The following is a 24,022-nucleotide window of genomic DNA, read 5'->3' as shown; positions in this document are numbered from 1 at the left end:
GCATTCCTTTTAAAGCAAAAAGTATCTATTCAGCAGAAAGAAAGTTGATGACAGGTACCTGCAGGACTCTAGAGTTTCCATTACACCTGAGTGAGATTTATAGATCTGGTATTCTGAAGGAGGCAAAAGATTTCACATACAGGCAAATACCCACATTTGCACCATGCCATATCAGCACTTTGCAATACAGGGAATGGAAAACAACACATTTCTGCAAGTCTCTGTCTTCATTTGCAGGTGGTCAGAGTGGTTTCCCATTTCTTTTTGCTCAGTCCAAAACATGGCTGTGAAAAAAAGAGAGAGAGAAGATTTTAAAAGGTGTTCTAAGTTTCGCTCACCTTTTAAAATATCCCATCTACAGATGTGAAAGAACAACCAGAAAATAAGTAAGATAAAATGAGGAGTTCTATATTCAGAGCTCAGAAATGTACTTTTTAAAAAGTAATTGCCATTATATTGTAGACTGCAAAAAAAAAAATGGATGGTCAATGGTGGCAATGTATAAGCAGGCAGATCAATACATCTGTGTGCATGCCACTGAATAATATGGGATGCAAGCAGTCATATCTGCAGTTCACCAATACAAAGGGCCACCTGAAGTTCCAGTGCTCCTAAATGCCATCATTCTTATAATTTTTAAAGTAACTTTTTATTTCTACTTCTCCAGAAGTCACTATAGCCATTACTTTTTAAAAACATTTTATTACAAGTTCCTTTAAAAATATACAACAAATACAACAATAGCATACAACAAAAACAAAACATATCTCCTTGTATGAACCGGCCTGGACTCTGAGATTCTCTGGAGAGGCCCTTCTCTCCATCCCAACACCATCATAAGCAGTTAGTGAGGACGCAAGAGAGGGCCTTCTCGGTGGCTGCCCCTAGACTCTGGAACTCCCTGCCCAGGGAGATCAGAATGGCTCCCTCCTTGATGGCCTTCCGCCGGCAGGTGAAGACCTACCTGTTCACACAGGCATTTTAGGAATTGTTATACAGTAAGGATAGGCTGGGATGTTGTATCATTTTAAAAATGTGATTTGTTTTAATATATATAGTTTTACCTTTTAAAAATGTGTTTTATTCTTTTAATAACTATTTTAATGTTGTAATAATTTAATTCCTTTTTAATTTAATTTTTTCTATGTTTTTAATTGTCCTGTTTTTTAATGTTGTGAAGCCGCTCTGAGTCCTTGTTTTGGGAAAGAGCGGGATACAGATAAATATAATAATAATAATAATAATAAGCAAAAGTTTTCAAAGAGATACCCATGTTAGTTTGTCAGAGTACAAAAAGAAAAATAGCAAATGTAGGAGAGGAGATATCCAGAAAAGTTCATGCTGAAATAAACAATGCAATAACAAAGCTTAAAGATGTTGCTAGATTTTGTCTTCTTCTTCTCCCCAGTTTTCATTTTTAGATAGCTGAAAAAGAGACTTGAACCCCAGGACCTCTTGTTTGTGAATGTAAATCCTACATGTCACATATCAAGATTTTAGCAGATCATCTTAAATGAAACCAATTTTGCTCTGTCGGGGCTTCATAGCCAGCTGATGATGTGATGTCTGGCTGTATGTGTGAGAAATGAAAAGAGAGAATGTTTTATTTCCCTCAGACTGAAACAATTGCATCTAAGCCATTGCCAGCCAAAGCCATAATCTCTCTCTCTCTCTCTCTCTCTCTCTCTCTCTCTCTCTCTCTCTCTCTCTCTCTGTGTGTGTGTGTGTGTGTGTGTGTGTCATTCCAGCAGCTAAACCCAGAGATAAGAGCTCCGAGTTCAAGTGTCAGGCTCAGTAGTCCAACTTCTCCTTGCATTTCAGGGTTTTCTCTCCACCACAAAGCTTTTCATGAACATATGGAATGGATAGACATGTTTGGCTGGTTGTACACTTTCAAGGTAGGCATTAAGGCTGACTCTTAAAACCCAGTGTTTGAATTGTATGGAAAAGAGTAGTATAAACTAAAGGTGGGCTTCAATCAAATCTGCACTCCCCATCTTTACTTCATACCCATCTGCATGTAAGGAAAATCATGAACCACTAGAACTTTTAAGAAACAAGTTACAAATAACATTAACTGTAATAAGCAATGTAACAAAATCATTTTTCTCGATGTAATAAATATCCAATTCTAGTTGCTTTTAAAAGTTACTTTTAAGGACATTTTAATATATGTTTTGACATGAAGTTTAAAAGCCTTCTCTTATCACTCCTATGGGGTTCCCCTCCGGCTTGAAAAAGTTACAGAAAATGCACAAGCTCTGCAACAAACAATGCAACAAGTTAAGTTGCTCCATCATCATAACAATGAACAGGAATGAATTATTTTTAAACTCTGCAATGAGTAATGGAAAAAATTATTTTTGAAGTAATTTCCCAATGTTACCTTTGAAGAAACTTTCTAAAGTAACATTTGAAATAACTTTCAAAAGTTCCTTTTTTGGAGGAACTTTCTATATTCAGATTCCTCTCACCAGAAACCTAAAAGTGGTCACTACGGGAGCCATCATGAAAAGTAGGACGAGATTTCTCCCCTCCGTAAATCAATCCCTGTTAGAACCAAACAATGGCTATGAGGAGAACTATGGCAGGGTAGTGAAGGAAGGCAAATGGGAAAGAACAGGGCCACACTGTGGCCAGAATTCCACAGTTGGTTCTCAGAAATTGGTATCTTTTGGTGTTCAGCAGTATAGGGAGGCCATGAAACCTATTTAAAAGGTAAATTGTTGCCTTTTAAAATCTAGACTCTTCCATGAGTAGAGGATCACTCTCATTTACTGGCTAGAAAAATGTCAATCTGACAATTCTGGAAGTGTTACAAAACATCCTCGGGGGCCAATGTCAATCCAGGGCCACACTTTGCCCATGCTGACTTATATCAAGCATCCACCATTCATGTTACCTATGTGTTGATGACAACAGTTGAGGATCTTTATCCTGAGAGATTATGCCATAAAGGACATTTCTGCACAGCTGAGAATAGGATCACCTGAGATTCACACTGTGAGTTAGCAGGTCAATGACCTTCATGATTATTGTCTGGATCATTTGGGGAAAGAGCCCTGCTGAGATGCTATCTGTCAATGTAAACCAGAGTTGGACAATGAGTCCCTCTGGGACTGAAGGGTCAAGGCCTTGTGATCATCCTTTGACCTTCCCCATTAGGGCCTCATGCTGCCCCCAAGGTCATTTTTCCACTCCAGCCTCCCCATTGCTTTTTCTGAAATCCTGCAGATTGCAACAATTCACCTTCTAACTAGGTCTCTGCCCTCCTCTCCCTTTAATGTTTAAAAAACCTATTTTCCAAATCTAGAAGTAGACTTAAAGGAGTTTATCACGTGGGAGGAATTCCTCTTAATTTCAAATGTAAAGAAAGTTGGGGCCAGAACGCATTCACGTGAATTCGCTAGTTCAGCGAATTCACATGAATTCAAATTGCATTCAAACTGACTCCCCATTGCCCAAAAATAGCATGCCATTGCCCAAAATTGTGTGTGGTAGTCTTTCACGCAATAATGTGAAACCCCATGATTGCGTTCGACTGACTTCCCATTGCCCAAAATTGTGTGTGGTAGTATATCACGCAATAACGTGAAACCCCATGATTGCATTCGGATTGACACTGGATTATACTTCCAATTTCCCTTGTCTGATAAACTCCACTGTCTCACTGTTTCCAATTTTAGGCAGTCTTCTTGGCCCTCAGAGGCTTCTCAGGGCAGAAAATTGGCCTTCCGACCCATCCCTCATATAGTGACCAGTGGCAGCTTCCAATATTTCTCTGTAAGAGGAACTTTGCAATGCTTTCACAGTATAATATGATACAAAGGAACTTGACTTTTGAAAGATGATGAAGAAGACACATCTGCCCTTGACAGCATGGTCTCATCTTGTTGATTGATTTCAGTGGAGCTAAATCACCTTCAAGAACCTGAAGCAGCCCTGAGCCAAACTTGGCTCTGAAGGTCAACAGGAATCAGCAGTGAGTTTCACAGTTTCAGTGAAGTTTGCCAAAGGCCAGGCTTGGACATGCTTTCACGCTTCTTCTTGCAGACGTATTGTCTGGTTCTAACATCCACAAGGGATGAAGAAAACAATGTAATAAATAGATAAATACAGGACGAGAGGGGAAACGATCAGCTTGAATTTATTTTTGCTTGGCTTCATTAATGAATCATAGAGGAAGTCATTAACTGACTGAGTGGAAGCACTTGTTCCTGTGTTCCTGCTTCTTTGGCTTGCCTGGGCACTTTCACGTGGTTCCCCCCAACCAAGGTCTGCTTTGGCCTCCATGGAGGAGGAGCAAAGAAGATCTCACTCAAAGAGCTGCCCTGCCACCTACTGGCTGGCCAGGACCGTCTCTTTTAATTAGTAACTTCCTCTTGGGACATTGAAAAGGTCACTGTTTTCTGCCTTTCACTCCTTTGGGTCACCTCTGTGTGAAATCTCCAATGCTCCTGGCCAAAGAATACAAAAGGCTGCCAGAACCTCTCTTATCACTTGCTGCTTCTTATTTCTTTGACGTGGATCTATCCTGGAGTACTTCATAAACCTTTCTGAAGGACAGGAAGAATTTCCCCAAAGACTGGACAGGATATTGCACAGATTTGATACTACTAGGATGCTGTGGATTTACTAAGGATAAGATTAGCACTGGATTTTCTTGCATAAGTAAGAGGCTGATGTTCCTTCACAATGTCTAGCAGAAAGATCCCCTTCAGATCAGTGGCAAGATCAAAAAGGGAGATTGTCTTTTCTCCTCCAGAAACTGTATTAGGAGAGGAAGAAAGAGATATGAGGCATATGAAAGTACAGATCTAGTTGTAGAAGATACTTATTTTGTTCATATGTTAGGTATATATTCCATTTATAGACTACTTTTTTTTATCTTCAAGGCAATTAACAATAAAACAGTGAGTAAAAGGTACACCCAAGGTCATAAATGTGAATTACACCAAAGGCAAGTAGCCAAGCATAATCTCTTGCTTATGCAGCCTCTCCAAGATCACAACTTTGACAAAGTGCTAAGGAGATGACAACAAATTTTTCTTTTAAAAAAAGAAAATCAAAGCACCATTTTGAGGCCAACATGGCTAAGCTTCTCTGTAACGTATGCTTCCCACATGCCCTCCCAAAGTCATTATGGCTCAGCATCTTGGTCACACTATCCTTCCCTGCTGATCTCCTAACCAGTCAGCTGACAGGGCCCAGTCTCCATGGCTTCAGCAGGACTATGACAACACATGCATGCCTATGTTTGCACAAAACTTCCAATGGCTCTAGAAGTACTTTTTGCTAGTGTTTGCCTGATCTCCACAAATTGAAAAATGACATGGCCACAATTTTGTTCCATTTTTAGTTCTACACTACCCATCACTTTCTGTTCTCCAAACACATACACACACCATTCTCATCTCTCTTCCCCACATCACACTCTCTCTTTGTGGTCTTACATTCATACCTTTTAATAGTGTGTTCTGCACAGAATGTTACTGTCATATTACTTGATACCATCTATACACCATGCCTCTCCAAAACATTCCTGCCTTTCCAGGCTCACTGAGTCTTTGTGTACACAAACAAGTTCACATATGTGGGTGAATGGAGAGGCTGGGTAATAATCTGTACACATTTGATATTCTGAAAGAAAGAGGATTGCAAGTACAGAAGATAGATAATGTATCTATGTGTGGTTCTGAAGGACGTGACTGGGAATTTGAAATCTATTCTTCTGTGCTCCAGCATTGTGCTGCTGAGAAACTGGGTTGATATAATGATAGCTGTCAATTTTTGGATGTGACTTCCGCCAAGGTTACTAGAAAGAATGCAAATCATGGGACTTTATCACTTGAGGTTACAGATAAAACAAGATAAAAAGAAATTTGTTTGTTTGTTTTATTTCTATGCCACCTTTCTCCCAGAAAGAGACCCAAGGCGGCTCACAAATAAAAACACATTTTAAAAAATTGGCCAGTATTTATCAAACAATGTAATGTCAATCCCACTGCTGCCTTGTATTCCATTTGTTACTGGAGTACTGTCATGCCTTCAGAGCATCTTTGATGCTCTTGAGACATATATTTAGTTAAGATTATATTAGGTTTTCTATGGCAGGTTATAGACCGCCCATTTGGGGTGGTCTGGACCCGCCCCTTTCCCCAGAGTATCAGGGCTTCAGCGGCTACACCGGCAGCCGCTGAGGCCCCGATCCACCGCTTTTCAGGTTGCAGGGAAGCAGCAAAACGCCGCTTCCTTGCAGCCTGAAAAGGGGTGTCCTTGGGGCTTCAAGCCCCAAGGACACCCCACGGCGGCAGGGAGGGGAAGAAAGGGGCCGCTTGGCCCCTTTCTCCCTTGCTTCGCTGGGCGCAGCCGTCTGAAGGCTGCGCCCAGCGAAGCAAAGCGGCGCCGCAGACCAGGAAGGAGCTCCGAAACGGAGCTCCTTCCTGGTCCGCGGAAAGGGCGCCCTAGGCGCCCTGCCACAGATTGAGGACATCACGTCCGCGCCGCCCCGTCTAGAGGCAGCGCGGCCGTGACGTCCTCACGGCGGCGGCCGTATGGAAGGGCCGCCGCCGTTTAGTGCATGACGAGCACGCACTAGGGTTAGGGCGGTGCAGAAGCACCGCCCTTTTGTAACCCTAGTGCGTGCTCGTCACGCACTAAAGCGCCAGTGTGTAACCGGCCTATGTATTACTTTAAGAGGGGAGATACAGATCTATAGCTTTAAGAAAGACAAGGATTGTGGGAAATCCCAGGGTCTTATACTGTCTCCCTCTAGTTAGTTTCAGTGTGTAGTAAGATTTCAGCCAAGTCAGACCTGGAGAGAGTATTTTCCTTTGACAAAAAGATAAGTCCACAAAAGAAGAAAGATAGTCCTCAGAAGAAGAAAGATAGAATCCACCAAGAAGAGAGCAAGTTATTTAGGAAGTACTATTGAGAGAGAAGAAATCAGTTTCATGTTTTTGTGTTATAACCAGTAAAGATTTTGGAAACTTAAGAAATTTGTGGACAAGTCTTTTGTTCTGGCTGTGTTCCCGAGAGCCAGAGGCCTTTCTACAACCAAAGTCCATAGTATTGCTCTTGGGACAAAACAAGTACAGTGGTACCCCGGGATACGAATTCACCGCGTTACGAAATTTCCGGGGTATGAAAAAGTTAGATTTAAAAAAACTGTTCCGGGTTACGAAGGATTTTTCGGGTTACGAAAATCTTTTCGGCGCGTTTCGGCGCGAAATTCAAAGCGCGGCTAGCGGCTAGCGGCTTTCCAGCGGCTTTTCGGGTTGCAAAATGTATCGGGTTACGAACGGCGCCGCGGAACGAATTAAATTCGTAACCCGAGGTAGCACTGTACACTTTTTCATGTATGGACAAAAACCATCAATAGGCTCTCAGTCTTGTTGCTATTCCATTACTGCTTCCTTCAACTGCAGTTCTGTATCTCAGGCAGTCACATGGAATGAATGGGCATGATTCTGATTCTCTCCCCCTTTCCCTTGCAGCGATTGCAGCCACCAACAGCTCCCCAAAGCTGGCTGCTCTGTGCACTTTCACAGACCAGCCAGCTTCTGGAAGTAGTTGGTAGCAACGATCACTTGCATGGGGCTGCTGTGTGGATGTACATACAGCAGCCCTGAGCTTTGGGAGGGGAAGGGGGATTATTCACAGCTTCCAACCATCTCCCAAAGCTGGCTGCTGTGTACATATTCACATAGCAGCCAGCTTCAGGGATCTGTTGGCAACCATGACCGTTCATTCCCACCCTTCCTCCCAGACCTTGTGTCTGGCAGTGTCTGGCAGTATGGAAAACAGATTATGCAACCATGTTTCACCCAAACACTGTTGTGGGGGAAAGTCTGATAACAACTGATGCCAAACCAGCATGCTTCCACTCTTAAACTAGCACAATGGTGGAGGGACAGCAGGCTGGTGTGAGAAAGTCCATAGAAAAAATGAAATAATGAATTCCACATCCTTCACTCTCTGGTTCCCACCATGTTTAGCTAAATCATGCTCAGAGCCTTTGGCCTTATTATTAGAGAAAGTGAGGTGGCTGCCTCCGCCAGCAGATTTTGGCAATCTAGAAAAGGCATTGATTTTATTATTTATTCTAGTTCCACCTTTTATTTTATCATTATTATTATTATTATTATTATGCTTTATATATATAGCACTGTAGATTTACATAGCGCTGTACATACAAACAATAAAATAGATAAACATGCCTATGGCGTACAATCTAAGAAGTAATAGTATAATAAATATAAATAATACAAAACGATACAGGAAAGGGTACAATAAAGTAAAGCAGGCAACAAATTAAAAACGTCAAGTAACATTCTTTCAGAATGTTGCCCCTGGCAGCATACAAAGGGGTAAAATAGAAAACAGATAAAATTAATCAGAATTTAAAAAAAAACAGTTCTGTAAACTATGAAATTAAAGTAGCACTAGATTAAAAACCATTTAAAACCTTTTTGGAACATAAAATGTACAGCATCCTCCCCCTGTAAATTTGTTTCCACAATACAGCAGTATAATTCTGCCATCATAAACTTGTAGTGCTGTAAAAGTGAACATCCTCTTTTCTGTCTTGTTCATTAGAAAATGAAGACTTGTATATCCCAACAGGTTTGAGGACACTGCTTGTTTTGCAAGAAAAGGACTTTTTAGTGTACATTTCCTAATTGTTCAAAGGCTGAAAACAGACAGTCCTAAAGGGCCAGTGTCAAGCTGCCCCTTTGTGTGCCAGCTCGGGGCTGCAGCAACCGCATGCCACAGCCTTCATTCGGCCTTTTCCCAGTGCAAAAAGAAGTGTCAGAAAGCCACTCCTTTTTGCACTAGGGAAAGAGTCCCTTTGCTGCCACTACTGCTGCTGCTGCTGCTGCCACCACATTTCTGCAGTGTTTCTTTGACATGTGGCGTCTAAAAGCCACACCACCAAAACACTGCCCACTGTCTGGTTGAGCAGGCAGTGTGATGCTGGCTTGGGGGTGGAGTCGGGACGTGCATTGTGCAGATGCTTCGCCCCCACACCACCCTGAAGTCGGCTCTTTTTGTTGTTGTTTTGTTGTTGTTTTGTTGTTGGCAGTAAATCAGTGTCTTTTTTTGTTTGTTTTGTTGTTGGCAGTAAATCAGTGTTTTAAATAATTTAAATTTTGTTGGCATGTTAAAAATTATTTTGATCACAACATTTTGTAGGTTTTTAACCATATATGTTTTTATTTGTAATTTTCTTTATTTTGTCAGCTGCCTTGAGTCCTAGCTTTGGAGGGAAACAGGATATAAATAAAAAGATGTGTGGATGGATCAATGGCAATGATTGCCTTGTCCAATTCCCTGCTAGTACAGAAATCCACACTATTTCTTCCTTCTGACAGGACAGGGGAATTGAATTATTCTTTTGCATCATACTAGTACAGCCCATGTCTCTAGTTTGAAAATGTGACGAGATTCTCCAGTCCATATGTTTCAGACTGTAGCAAAGATGAGCACATCTTGACTGTTCATCTGAGACTAGCTGAAATTCAAGTGCAGGAGTTCAGAAACAGAATCCAAAATAGAATCATAGGAGATTATCACACAAGGAAAAGAAGCGGTTGGAAAAGGAATGTTCCCAAGTTATTCACCCAATTGCGCTGAATATTTTGCACGATGTTGCATGATATCCATACTTGCTGCAGCAGTAAAGAGGAATGCTCCAGGAACACTTCAGTCACAGGGAAATGTTGTGAATGCTTTTGCGATATCACATAAATCACACTATCATGAAGGTGCAAAAGCTCATTGCAATCCATTTCTAAGTCTTGTCACCATCAATTTTTAAATTTTAGCCAGATTTCCCAGGGTGCTGTTCGGCAACTTTCCTTCCTGTGTCGTTTGCCCATCCCAATAGAATTATATTACTGGCTGCCAAGAAGGTTGCTGCCTTTCCTTTAAAATACTGTATTCTTTGTGGTTTACAATGTAAGTATCTCTCTTGTAATGTTTAGCGTTGCTAAAGTTAAGTTAAGCAGAAGTTAAAGAACATGATTAACCCACTGTGATGCAAATGAAATCCATGCACACATATGTGAACATGCACTAATATTCTTATACCCCAATTCTGCTGGGGAACATACCAGACAGCCCACACCAGAACTGTTAGTTGGGTTTCCTGTTGTCTAAACAAGACAACAACAAAAAGGATGGGAAACAGACCTTTGGGTATATGGAGACAAAGCCTTTGCAAGAGCAAGAGCAATAACACCAAGATCAGAATGGTAACAGGGATATTCCCTCCTACTACTGGGGTGGGCAAATTTCAGTCCACAAGGCTGCTTTTGTGGTCCCCAACCCATTCCAGCCTTTCCAGGTCACTTTTTTCCTGCCGTCTCCCAAAAAGGGGTAGAGAGGTGCTTTTCCTGGAACCCTCTGGAGGTGACAATTCATCTTTTAAACATGTTTCAGAGCCTCTGCCCCCATCTCCTCCCTGTCAACACTGCTTAACATTAAAAGAAAGTTTGTCAAAACCAGAAAGGAACTTCCAATCATTTCTGGGGTTTGGATGGGGGGGGGGGGAGTGTTTTGCAGTTCCTCTAACCCTCTTGGACTAGAGGATGCCAGGTGGACTTATTCTGTGCCTTTTCAAAAATGGGATTTTCCCATTCTTGAAAAGCCACAGAATAAGCCCAGCTGGCATCCATGCTGTATATGGGCTGCATTTGCCTGACCACAGCGAATACGGTAAAACCCATTTGTAAATTTAAACATGTCTCTATCCTGTCAGGAATAAGGCACTTTAAAAAGAGTAAACGATTTTCCTTAGTCAGTGCTTTTGGTTATTCAAATAGTCTTGGTGATTCTTTGAGTTTGTCTAGATTGTTCTAAGGGGTACATACATGCCTTCCAACATTTCATAGATGAAAACTTGGACACATGTGGCCAAGCAACATCAGAGTGTGGTCAAGATGGCAAAAGTTATTAAGGAGGAAGGACACCCAAGCTAGGATTAAACTGCAGCTGCTTGCTTTAGCCTGAGTCTACAAAGAAGAAGGGCACGTTTCCACCCCTTATTCTCCTCTACCACCTGCTGTGTTCATTCAGTGCAAACTGCTTCTACACTTTGCAGCAATGGAAGTAAGGTGAGGACAATGGGGAGGAAGTGAGAGGAAGACAGAGAAACTGGGACGTTTTTAAAAGGAGCTGAAAAAGCAGGATGGCCAACAATTAAACTGGGACTGTCCCTGCCAAATTGGACACTTCTCATGATATAGCTCTTTGAGTTTTACTAGGTTTTGTTAATTGTTGTTGCCTTAGTGTCCACTCATTCCATTATTTTTAGGAGTTGTTTGTAGCCATTTCTTGTTTCTGCATTGGGGTTGTTCCAAAGTTTCTTTGTTTTTTAAGGGGGGGGGGGGTATATTTTGCTCAGATGGTCCCAAATGAGTTGAAAGGCATTTTCCCTTATTTTAAAAAAGTTATGAAGGCGGGATACATACCGCCATTTAGTACGTATAGGATACGTACTAGGGTTAGGAAGGGGCAGTGCTTCCGCACCCCCCTAACCCTAGTACGTATTCAATACGTACAAGATGGCGGCGCCCCTTCTACATGGGCGCCGCCATCTTGACGTATCGGACGCTGAGCGTCCGTACGCGTTGCGGGCGTTGTGACGTAGCGAGTGCGCCCCTGGCACCTCGCTATGTCGCAAACGCGACTCAAGAAGGCGGGGTACAAACCGCCGCTTTGCGGCGGTCTGCCGCCACCGCCAGTTAGTCTGCGGGGGAGCCGGAGCCTCCACATGGCGCGGCTCCCGTGCAGACTGAAAAAGAAGCTCCAAAATGGAGCTTCTTCTTGAGTCGTGTTTGCGACATAGCGAGGCGCCAGGGGCGCACTCGCTACGTCACAACGCCCGCGACGCGTACGGACGCTCAGCGTCCGATACGTCAAGATGGCGGCGCCCATGTAGAAGGGGCGCCGCCATCTTGTACGTATTGAATACGTACTAGGGTTAGGGGGGTGCGGAAGCACCACCCCTTCCTAAACCTAGTACGTATCCTATACGTACTAAATGGCGGTATGTATCCCGCCGAAGAAGCTCCATTTTGGAGCTTCTTTTTCAGTCTGCACGGGAGCCGCGCCATGTGGAGGCTCCGGCTCCCCCGCAGACTAACCGGCGGCGGCGGCAGACCGCCGCAAAGTGGTGGTTTGTATCCCGCCATAGCTATAGTACAAAAGTAAAAAAAAGTGACATTTCACTGATCCACAAATGCACTACAACTATAGTGCACTATAAAAAGAAATTGAAAAGACAGAAAGGAGAAAATGAGACTTTTTTGTTCAGCTGTGTTTCAGCCTTAAAAAGAAACCCATGCAAGAATAAAATGTTGCACTTAGTTCTTGAAAGTGCCAGAAAATATTTCAGAATAACAACACTATTGTTTTGATTTTAAACTAAAAAAAGAGTTAGAACAACAAATGTTGACACATACGCCCTGCCACATTTGTCCCATGTGGAGGAATTTGGGGGCAGGGGATATTACTCATTTTGAAGACTGCAGATTTGGAAAATGTACCTTCACTGATGACTTTGGCCAAACTTAAAGTTGGTCAAACTTAAAGTTGATTGGTTATTGTTCAGACTTAATTTTTGTTTGCCTGTATCCAGACAATCTCACATTGAAACAGTCAGAAACCTTTCATTCATTTCCCAGCCATCTGCCTTTGCTTTTAAATAAAGGTCATCCTCACTCCATTGACATGTGGAGCACACATTGCCCTCTCAGCCTTGATGTGCACATGATTCTCCCTGGCCTTCCTCAGAAAAAGTAGGTCATTCTTCCTAAAAAGTGTGAAGTGGGCCATTAGAACTAGGACAGAGTCAGAACACCCAAAAAAGATGATTTCAATGGCAGCAACAATTTCTATGAGAACAAGTAAAGTTTGTTGTTGGGGTTTTTAAATAATGAAGTTATGGACATGCATCAAGAGCAACAGTCAGTCTTGTCTGATGAATACCGGCTAGAAAGGAACAGGTTGAAATCCTTCATCCAAAGCTTGCATACCCTCCAGTTGTCTTGGTTTGCAAAACAGCCATGATTAATCATCTTTCCTCCTGTTTTTCAGCTATTTTTTAAAATATTCTCTCCTTCTCTTATTTTCCCTCTTACTTCCACTGATTGAAATTGAGTTCAAAATACAGGAGTTCTCACTCGATTCAGCAGGGGATACAGAGCAGAAGAGGAGGTGGAATCTTGCCCTTCCCTGCAGACTCAGGGAAAATGAAAAATAAAAATAATAAAAGGGTTTGTTTGTTTTTTTTGGCTATGTTTGGTGCAGGAGGAAGAACAAATGGTGAAATACTAACAGGGGATAGAGAGAAGGCTGACCTTGACAGACTGGAGAGCTGGACCAAGACCGGCAACATTAATTTCAGAAGGCATAAATGTAAAGTAGTACATCTAAAGAGAGCCAGCATGGAGTAGTAATTTGAGAGTTGGACTATGATTCTGGGGACCTGCATTCGATTCCCTGCTCAGACATGAAACCTACTGGGTGACTTTGGGCAAGTCACATGCTCTCAGCCTCAGGGAAAAGCCATTGCAAACCTCTTCTGATTGTCTATGGTCATCATAAGTCAGAAATTACTTGAAGGCACACAACAACAACAACAACAGGACATCTGGGGGGATGAAATGCACAAATATAAGATGCATGATACCTAGCTTAAAAGCAGTATGTGTGTAAAAGACGTAGTGGTCTTAGTAGACTACAAGCTAAACATGAGACAACAGTGTGATGGAGTACCCAAAAAGTCAACACAATTCTGGGCTACCTCGACAGGAGTATAGTGTCTCCATTGAAAAATGTAGCCATGCCATTCTGTTCTGGATTGGTCAAACCTCACCTGGAATACTGGGTCCAATTCTGGGCACCCACAGTTCAAGAAGGGTCTTGACAAGCTGGAATGTGCCCAGAGAAGGATGATCAACATGATCAAAGGTCTGGAAACTAGGCTTTATGAGGAATAACTTAGGAAGCTGGATATGTTTGGCTTGGAGAAGACCGAGAGGTGACATCACAGCTATATTTAAATATTTGAAGTGATGTCATGTATTAGGTGGAGCAAGCTTGTTTTCTGTTGTACCAGAGGCTACTAGAACCAGTGGATGAACCAGTAGATTCAAATTATAAGAGAAGAGATTCCACCTAAACATTAGAGGGGGCCTTTTTTTACCAAAAAATGTTTAAAATGGTGGAATAGACTGGGCGTGGTCCCTTTCAACAATAAGATTCTACAATTCTATATAATCCTGGGCGGCAGCTTCTCTTAGCTTGTCCATTCTTCCTCATTAATAATATTTGCGACCTTCACTACACTTTATCTTGTTTGGCTACATGTATCCCAGTTTTAATCTGTTATAGGTTGGTGGGGTATGAGCTTGGGAGATACTGGCTGGGAGATTTCTGGAAGCTGTAATCCAAAAAAAGGGGGGGTTCCTAAGCTCTAGACTCTTCATTAATAGGGGTGAAGATGCTCATCCCACAGTGAAATGTGTAGGAAGACCTAGAACTATGAATGCATTATCTTTCCAGTCTTCATCTCCATATGCTGTATTTAGTTGTCATCTGCATAAAACCTAAATTTTGGGAAAGGTTAAGTGTAAGATTCTATATGCTTTCCACCAATAACAGTCTGGCCAAATGAAGCAAGCACAAAGGAGTTCAAAAATAGTTTACTTACAAGATTTTCAGTAGATGAAATGAATTGGTCCTAAGTTGGCTATAGGACAAATGGTGCATTTCCCCTGGGCTTTTTAGCTGTGTTTTGATTTCCCTTAGGACTCTGAGTTCTGAAGTTCTGGCCAGCTATTTTGCCTGACTGAAAAAAAAGTGGTTCTTATTACCCCTTTCCTAATTCATAACAGGCAAATCAGCTAGGCAATCTGTAGCAACAGCAACAGAAAGTAAAAAATGAAACAACACAGAACCTAGGAGTAGGGTTAGAAGAGGGGAAGAGCAGGCTTCCATCCAATGTGCCCCAAACACTAACATCAACAGTGTTTTAAACAATAGAATGAGAGGGTTCTATTGAAGATCTTCCTTTGCTATGCACTCACCCACAAACAACCCCTGTTCCAGCAACTAACTTGACTTCTTTCCTCCAGCCAACAAATTCCAGTTCAGTACAGCAAGCAGTTTAACAAAGGAGAGAGATTACATCTAGTAAGAAAACATATCCAAGTGCTTGGCACCTGAGCATCTTTTGTCCTGCCAAGCTGGTTAGATCCAACACCACTTTCAGCAGCTAAAGGGGCTGGATTCCCCATGCATTCAAAGGAAGCTTTCCAAGAAAGTGACAAAGGAGAGACTGAGGTTTGCCCTTCACCCAATGGCTAAAAAGAAGCTGAGAAAGAGGTATGCTGCAGAATTACTGTCAGACAGTGTAGGTAGTACTTAGACAGATTGATCATTGTTCTGCTTAGATCTTGGAAAAGTTACCTTTTGGACAAATTTCAAAGCCAGTGACCATCTTGACTAAGAGATTCTGGGATCAGTACTCTAAAAAAGTAACTTTTCCAAATCGGGTCTCTCTTCCATTGGCTCTATTTCAGTGAGTATAATATATGGATAGGAAAGTTTATGGAAGTATGCAAAACTATGTAAACCACTTTTTAAAGTTAGTACAGCCCCTCCATCTTAGGTAATTTTCTTATGATTTGTACACCCAAAATACTGTGGTCTAAATCCATGTACTCATACCAATTAGAGTTAGACCCCCTGAATTAATTGCAAAAGTCAACAGTAATGTAAATCCCAGTGATTCTACTCTAATTAGGTCCAACAGCTGGATTTATGCCAATGAGTGATAATGAATACAGTGCTACCTCGGGTTACGAAATTAATTCGTTCCGCGGCGCCGTTCGTAACCCGATACATTTCGCAACCCGAAAAGGCTTTCCGTTAGCGCTGGAAAGCCGCTAGCCGCGCTTCACATTTGAATTTCGCGCCGAAATTAATTTCGTAACCCGAAAAATCTTTCGTAACCCGGAACAGTTTTTTCCAATCTAACTTTTTCGTACCCCGGAAATTTCGTAACGCGATCAATTCGTATCCCGGGGTACCACTGTATTCCATATCATGTGCCCTTGTCTAGTCAATTCTCCACTGACATATTTCTTAGCATGGAAGTTAGGGAAAAAAATTGAAAAATAAATTCACTAAACTTATAATGCCCCCCCCCCCCCCCAATTAAGATCCTCTATTTTCCCTTGTTTGGCTCTGATGCTTTTAGGAAAGGGGCAATAAGAGCCACTTTTGATCAGTTGCTCCTCAGACCTCTTGCTTCTCTTATCCTCCTTCATGATCGGAGCATATCATCTTCTAATCTGACTAACTGATTTTACACCTATCCCATTGCTTCAGTGCAGTCATTTCAACTAGAGGCTGTCTTATGTCACCTTTAAGACACAAAGAATTATTTTAGCATGCCCTTTTGTGAATTAGAGTCATCCTCCTCAGACGTATGAAGTACAATGTTTGAGACAGACTTTGGAGGCAATTAATAGCCTAGCAGATGGGTGTATTTGTTTATCGATGTCAGGCTGTACTGTATATGACCAGCCTTAACGATCCAATTGCCATCTTCTGTTAGTGATGTGAACATATCCCTACCTTACCCCACCCCCAAAATATAGACAAAACATGGGTTTCTCGAGCATCAGGAAACCCTGATTAGGGGAATCCTAGATATGTAAGAAACTCTACATTTCAAAACTTTGTGTGAAAAATGCATGTAGGTTTGTTTTTGTTTTGAATAGAATACAGCATTTTCTGCATAGAAAACAACTTTCCTGCTCATAAAACAGTATTTTCCCCACAGAAAGCAACCTTTCTGCACAAAATACTCTTTTCTTTCCAGGAAATTTGTTTCTTGTGCAGAATTGCCACTTTCTGTGCAAAAAAAAAAAAAAAAGAAACAAAGAAAGAAAAAGAAAAAGAAAAATCATGTTTATTTTTGTGAAGAATAAGGACTAAACTGTTAGTAGTCTTAGAAAAACACAGTTTTTGATAACTTTCATGCAGTGAGCAGAAAATTGTAAATTTATTTGTTCTTCCCTGTGAGAATGAAATTTATGAATTTTTACATCCCTATTATTTCTATAATGCGTTTAACTCTACTCCCAACTCAACAATCATGCTTGATGTGCTTATATACCCAGGATTCAACTACTATATTCCACCTGATGAAATAAAATATCACATATGAACAATGATGCTAAAACAAATGAATTCATGTTGAAGGTGCCACAGGCTTTCCCCTTTTTTGTGCTGCATATGTGCTTTTGGTAACAATTTCTAACTCTGGCAAACCATAAAAATAGAAACTAGTACCACTTCAGGTGCTCATTGTGTCTGGTGCATGGTTTGTTCCATCCCATTCTTCATTTCTTCCTTCTGAATGATTAGCTATGCCACAGCTTCAGGGCATGTTCACTTGCTGAAATGCAAGCAATGGTAAATTCCCAACAAGCCGGTTCCAAAAGAGGAAGACTGCCCACTCTGGCATCTGTGAACTACAAACCACCACTTCTACAAACAGGACACAAAATTAGGTAATCCCCATGAACTCTTCCAGTTGACAGGGACACTACAGAGATATTCACATACAGTATTCCTGCATCCTTTCAGTCTAACAGGATCAGAGCTGGGCTACTGCCAGAGATATTTTTTCAGAAATATGCCTGGGTCCATATGACTTTCCAGAAGGCAGTGGAGAAAACTGTTGACAACAGAAGACTAGGAATGGCTGTATATTTTTAGAAGGTCTTTTAAATTTTCTGAGATTAGTTGCTTAAACAAAATGTGACAAGAATGATGGTTTACAAAGAGGGTTAGTCATGACATACACGGTTTCAAAAAAGGAAGAAACACATCTATTCACTTCCATGTGCACTGCCATCTCTTACTGATTGTTCCACAAACCCTCACCAAACTCACATCTGTTGGTATTTTAGTGTGGGAATGCAATGAAGAAACTGTGCCAATATTGTATTTATGGCCAGAAACTTCTTGGTGTCTTATGCATGTGTACGTTCCCCTATAGAAGCATTTAGCCATTGTTGTTTGATGTGGAATGTATTCAGCTCAAGGTTATCAAAGTGGACATGTATATGCAATGCCATTGTTCATGCAGTTCTGTATATGTATTTGGATGTGCATGTGTGTGTCAATGCACATGTTCATTTGAATTTGGTTGTGCATTTGGTGTTCAACACAAGGTTGTATAACACAATCAATGCATAACTCTGCAAGCAGAGATTTATGCTCCATAGATCTCAGCCAATGTATTTATTCATTGATATGCTTCCTTTCCCCCAATGAGCTCAAGGCTGTGAATGCCAGAGCATAATATCAACACCTGAAAATATCCTGAGATGTTTTGAGGATGAATAGATTAATTCTCATTGCATAGAATGCCTATGTTCATACCTATAAACTGACCTATGTCCTGGAGTTCCCACTTCAGTTATACTCACGGGGGTTGTTCCCACTTAAGATTTGAAACGATTTAAAATACAACGTTTTTAATAAAATCGATTCAAAATAACACTGTTCTTATCCCGCTATCCGAATCGCTTTGTTCATCGTTCCCATCTGGTTATTTAAATCGAAGTTTTTACCTGCAAGCGTTCCTACTTGGCATGAAATCGGTGTTTAAATAAAGCGATTCTTCTCCTCCATACCTTATTTGGAGCTGTCAATCAATAGTACGTCAGAATGACGTAACGTTAATCCGGAATATTTGGAAGCGATTTATCTTTTGGCATTGTTTCCATTTCATTGACAGCCAGGGAGAATCCCTTCAGAGAGCACAGAGATCAATGGGAGAGGCTTCTGGCAAAAAGCGAAGCTCTTTCCAGAGGAACTATGGGATAGGTTTTGGAGGGCAGCATCCTGTCTCCCAAGACAGCCAGGGAGAATCCCTTCAGAGAGCACAGAGATCAATGAAGGAGGCTGCTGGAAAAGCAGGGAGGGAGCACTCTTCCCAAAGATTCTCTTTCCAGGGTTGGAGGAGAAGGCAGATTCCATTTGAGAAATGGAGGGAGAAAGGCTCTATCCCCCCCCCCAAATTGATCAGAGCCCTTCCTTGCCTGGGCGAGATCAGATGCCTCCTCGCGAGGAGCCTTCCCTTCCCTGCCTGGGCGAGATCAGTGCCCAAGCGGGCAGGGAATGCCTCTTTGAGAGGAGCCTTCCCTTCCTGCCTCTCCTCCGTTAGAAATGGGCTCTCCCCACACAGAGGGGAGGTTGCAATCCACCAGGGGAAGCCTTGTACTCCTTTGGCAGATGCAGGCGCTTGAGCAGCCGGGACTTCAGGCGCTTAAAGCGCTGAAGAGATTAAGCGCCTGTAAACCATTAAAATAAAAAATAAAAATAATCCTTATCTCTTATTGAAAGACCACAGCGGACAAAGGAGTGAGGGAAGCAAAAATAGCGACAGCCAGACGGATGGGGACAGAAAGGGCAACTCCCCCAAGGACAGCCCCATCGCACTCCGCTCCTCCCATTCATCTAACGCAATTTCAAAGGCTGTCGTTCCTATTTAAATGCTCCGGTTCCTAAATCGAATCAATGGAAAAATGTAGGTCAGACCCTAGTGTTTTTTTAACACGCGTTAAATGAGGAAAACTCGAATCAAAATTTTATTCCGCTCTACAATTCGATTTGTAGTGGAGACGATTGCGGGTTGCTCTAGAACCGTTCTAGGTTTAAATCAGATCCTAATAGGAACGCCACTCCTTGGATTCGATTCAGAACGCGGGGTTTCACCTAGTGAGAACAACCCCATGGTTACTCATATCTGTGTTTATGACACTGATTAGAACCTTTGCTGAAGCTGACTAGTAGTATCAATATAGACCCATTTTACTCACTGTATTGTCTTTATTTTGAAACTACTGGATTATGAACCATTGCATCTGTTCTAGTGAGTCCCAAAGCAGTCTAATTGGTATTCCTGGTATCAAATGGAATACAGCCACCTTGCATACTATCCTTTCTGTGCCATGCTCTTGCCATTCCACTGCAGCTTTCCAATTTATTAGAAGTGTTGTTTGACACTCTAGTCCCATCTCAGCACCATGTACTGTCTGTTCTGGAATCTTACTGAATGAGCAATGTGGCTCTTCTGAGCTAATTTTAGATTCTATGTCAGCTCTTGGCAAACTGACAACAAGTGTACCACATGGCTAGACTTTGTCCTTGTTCTCCCTTTCAGCTAAATGCTCCAAGGATACTATCAGAGGAGGGATCATTGGTAGCCCACCTATCCACATTTCTCAGCATTTCTCTCACTTCTTGAGCATTCAGTAAACATCACTGGCACACCCAGATGCTCCCGCCCATGCTAAACCTTGGCAGAAGACCTTGGCAAATGCTCTTAGACTTTCCACAGGAACCCTGGGAACCAGCAAATCTTCCAGGTTGTGTAATCAAAGGTGTGAAGGTCTGTTTTGGCCAGACAAAATGTTAAAGGAGAAATGAAAAGAATTCCTTTGATTGCTGTGTTCTGGAACAGTGACATTGTTTAGCATGTGCATAATACAAATGCTGCAGCACCTTTACTGCATCCAGGGGCTTTACCAAGCTATGAATTTCATCCAGCATAGAATGTTCAGACCAGCTGTGTTTAAAGTTCAGCAACACAACATTCCCTTCCCTACATATGCTGGCTGAACTCCCAATGATGCCAATGGACAACATCTTGTCATTATCATTAGGGCTGTGCTTCAGATTTGGGCAAATCCTGAATCCCTGATTTAGATTGTTTCAAAAAGATTTAGGAGGTGTCTGAACCAAAACAAAGCATTTGGTCCATGCCAGACTAAATTTTTACAGTTCTGAAGATTCATTAACAATTTGGATTGGAAACACAGAAAGAGTATCTCCCCAAACTGGTGCACTATTCCCTCCATAAGTAAAACACCAGGGTGGGGAGGTGGGTGACTGGTTTTGGCACTGACAATTGCATCTTCTAATCACAGTGAATACTATTACCATCAGGACTCTCAGTCACAGATTTTTGGAAAAGGGTTGCTGAAAGAATACATCTCAGGAATTTATCCAATATTTTTGTAATTCTCTCTCCCACAAGCAGAAGTGTTTGTGGACAGATTTTAAAGCTGTAGCCATGCATGAAAAATGCTCACTACCTTCTGTGTATGCTAAAAGATGTTTCGCCCCCATCCTATTACCACTTTTCAGCAAAAAGGTTTAAAATATGCTCCATTTTAGGAAGGATATCAACAAGTTGGGATGTGTTCAGAGAATAATAGGTGGTAAAAGATATGGAAACCAAGCCCTATGAAGAATGGCTGAGGGACTTGGGTATGTTTAGCTTGGCATAGGGAAGACTGAGAGGTAATATGATAACCATCTTTAAATACCTGAAGGAATGTCATATAAAGGATGGAACAAGCTTGTTTTCTGCTCCTCCAGAGACTAAAATATGAACAAATGGCTTCAAGTTGCAAGGGAAAAGATTCCAGCTAAACATTAAGAAAAATTTATTTACTGTAAGAGCTGTTGGACAATGGAATATATTGCCTCAGAAGGTGGTGAACTCTCCTTCATTGGAGGACTTAAACAAAGGTTGGATGGCCAGCTTTTGGGAGTAGTTTAGTTATGGCTATAGCAGAGGGTTGAACTAGATGGCTCTTGCTATGCCTTGCAACTCTTGATTCTGTAGTTCTATGGCTCAATTTACTTTCTATTGCAACTGTCTGTTCCACCACCATTCTACTACTCCATCCTATTATCACAATATCCACCCCACATATTGCCACCGTGACATTAGTACCAGTAGAGCTAAACACAAAAATATCTTAAATTGTTGTTTTTTTAATTTAATGAACATTAAATTCCTGAATGCTGCACCTATCCTTCTGAAATTTTGGAGATTTCTTGCCTAGTGACACCTATATGAATGCTCCAACTTGAGAAAATGGATCCATTTCTTTGTCTTCCCCTCAGTAGATTTTTGGCTAGTTTTATACAATCTGTAAGTGTGTGTGTGTGTGTGTGTGTGTGTGTGTGTGTGTGTGTGTGTGTTCAGGAAATAGAATTAATCCCTACTGCCCCCCCCCCCCCCAAAAAAGTGAAAATCGTTATACTGAGCCAACCCTTCTGAAAATATTAAGGTTACTTAAACAAGCCATGTCTATGGCATTTGCACTTTTCTTAGCAATTTCCTACTAAAAAACTCTAAAGGATAGCCACCAACTTTATTTGAAGGAGGAATCCCCACTAAACGGCAAGGGATGATTTTGCAAAAGCTCCTTCAACCTAGACAACTGAAAGTTGGTGGACCAATCTTCTCTGAAGGGACCGACATCTCTGAGTCCATATTGGGAGAAAGGCAGGATAGAAATTAGATATTTTTAAAAAAGGAACATTAAAATTAAATATTCATCTTTATTTCATCTGATTCCACTAATTTTCATGGAAATCATCTGGATGCCTTGGACATGAAAACAACGCAAATGAGAGTACCTTTAGACAGCCAATAGTGCTGGCAAATGTCAGGCTATTCTGTTCCTGAGTTTCTTCTCTTATGACAGTTGTTCCCATCTCCACATCTCTCTCTCTCTCTCTCTCTCTCTCTCTCTCTCTCTGTCTCCTGCTTGAAGTATGGCATGCCCAGGATTTCTTCCCCTTCCCAGAAATGTTATGGCAGAGGTAAAGTCAGGGGAGAATCTCTGTGGAAAAGGTCACATTCCCATTCAACACATCAGTTCTAGGTCTTGGACATGAGATACAAATTAAACCAATACATTTTCCACCCAGCAAAATAAAGCAGTCTGACACCACTTTAATTATTGTGGCTCCATCCTGTGGAATCCTGGGATTTGTATTTTTTGTGAGTTATTCAGCCTGGTCTGACAAGAGGTCTGGTGCTTCTGTATCCAGAGATTCTTTATCCATGGATTCAACCATCAACCATTTGAAAATATTAAAATATATATATATATAAATTCCAAAAAGCAAACCTTGATTTTGCCATTTTACATAAGGGACACCATTTTATTATGCCATTGCATTTAATGGGATTTTGATATCCTGGGGGTCCTGGAACCAAATTGCAGTGGATACGAAGGGCCCACTGTACAAATCCCAGGATTCTGTAGGATAGAGCCATGGCAGTTAAAGTGGTGTCAAACTGCTTTAGTTCAGTAGCGTGGATGTCTCCCCCCCCCCCCAGACAATGGAAACAGAGGTGGAACTTTTACCTCTGCCTATATCAAAAAATCTAACCTTTTGCCCTGGGTACAAAGAGTCATGGCTTGCCCTGAAAATTCATGACAAATGAACCAGGACAAGTAGTACATCATTGGGACACTTGGGGGGGGGGGGGGGAATCTTGGTATCTATAGCTGTAATTCCCATCAAGACCTGGGGCTATGGGCCTTATCACACGAGGGATTTTGCAGCTCAGATCCGGAGTCACTGCGGATCCAGCCATGCGTATTCACGCTATAACGTGATGTATTATCAGACATGATTGCTTTCTATGGGGGGGGGGTTATTCCGAGGCGGATCCACAGTCAATTCAGAGTGACTCCTCGTTTTTGTGGAGTTAGCGAATTCACAAAAATTGTTTCCAAGCTCATTTCAATTTCACTTCGAATTGGTCTGGTGTGGAAGATCAACCCGATCTCACCCCCAGTGACCCCTGCGACCTGTCCCATCATCCCCTGCCTGCTCCTTCACCCCAATCTTGCACCCTCTGCCACCCTGCCATCTGCCCAATCATCCCCTGCCTCCTCTTTCACCCTGATCTCGCTCCCTCTGGCACCCTGCCACCTGCCCAATCATCCCCTGCTTCCTCATTCACCCCGATCTTGCCCCCTCTGGCACCCTGCCACCTGCCCAATCATCCCCTATCTCCTTCTTCACCCCGGTCTTGTGCCCTCTGCCACCCTGCCACCTGTCCCATCAGCCCCTGCCTCCTCCTTCACCCCAATCTCACCCCTCTACCACCCTGCGA

At 42.0% G+C, this 24,022-nt stretch overlaps 1 long non-coding RNA gene across 3 annotated transcripts in view; it reads right to left on the bottom strand.

The window, feature by feature from the left end:
• Window positions 1-3,539: 3,539 nt before the first annotated feature.
• The window catches only part of LOC149310748 (uncharacterized), a 126,401-nt gene continuing 105,918 nt past the window's right edge, over window positions 3,540-24,022 (bottom strand). For all 3 annotated transcript variants that reach the window (XR_016281705.1, XR_016281706.1, XR_016281704.1), the window contains exons 4-5: window positions 22,528-22,733; window positions 3,540-4,768 (exon numbers count right to left, since the gene is read on the bottom strand). This is a non-coding gene — a long non-coding RNA (uncharacterized LOC149310748). The remainder of the gene's footprint in view (window positions 4,769-22,527; window positions 22,734-24,022) is intronic.

The sequence above is a fragment of the Sceloporus occidentalis genome, unplaced genomic scaffold (assembly GCF_023333645.1).
Source record: "Sceloporus occidentalis isolate IW3139 unplaced genomic scaffold, rSceOcc1.0.p SCAF_6, whole genome shotgun sequence".
In the NCBI taxonomy this organism is placed as follows: domain Eukaryota; kingdom Metazoa; phylum Chordata; class Lepidosauria; order Squamata; family Phrynosomatidae; genus Sceloporus; species Sceloporus occidentalis.
The sequence above is the reverse complement of the archived record's forward strand: the minus strand, read 5'-3'. Positions and strand labels throughout refer to the sequence as shown.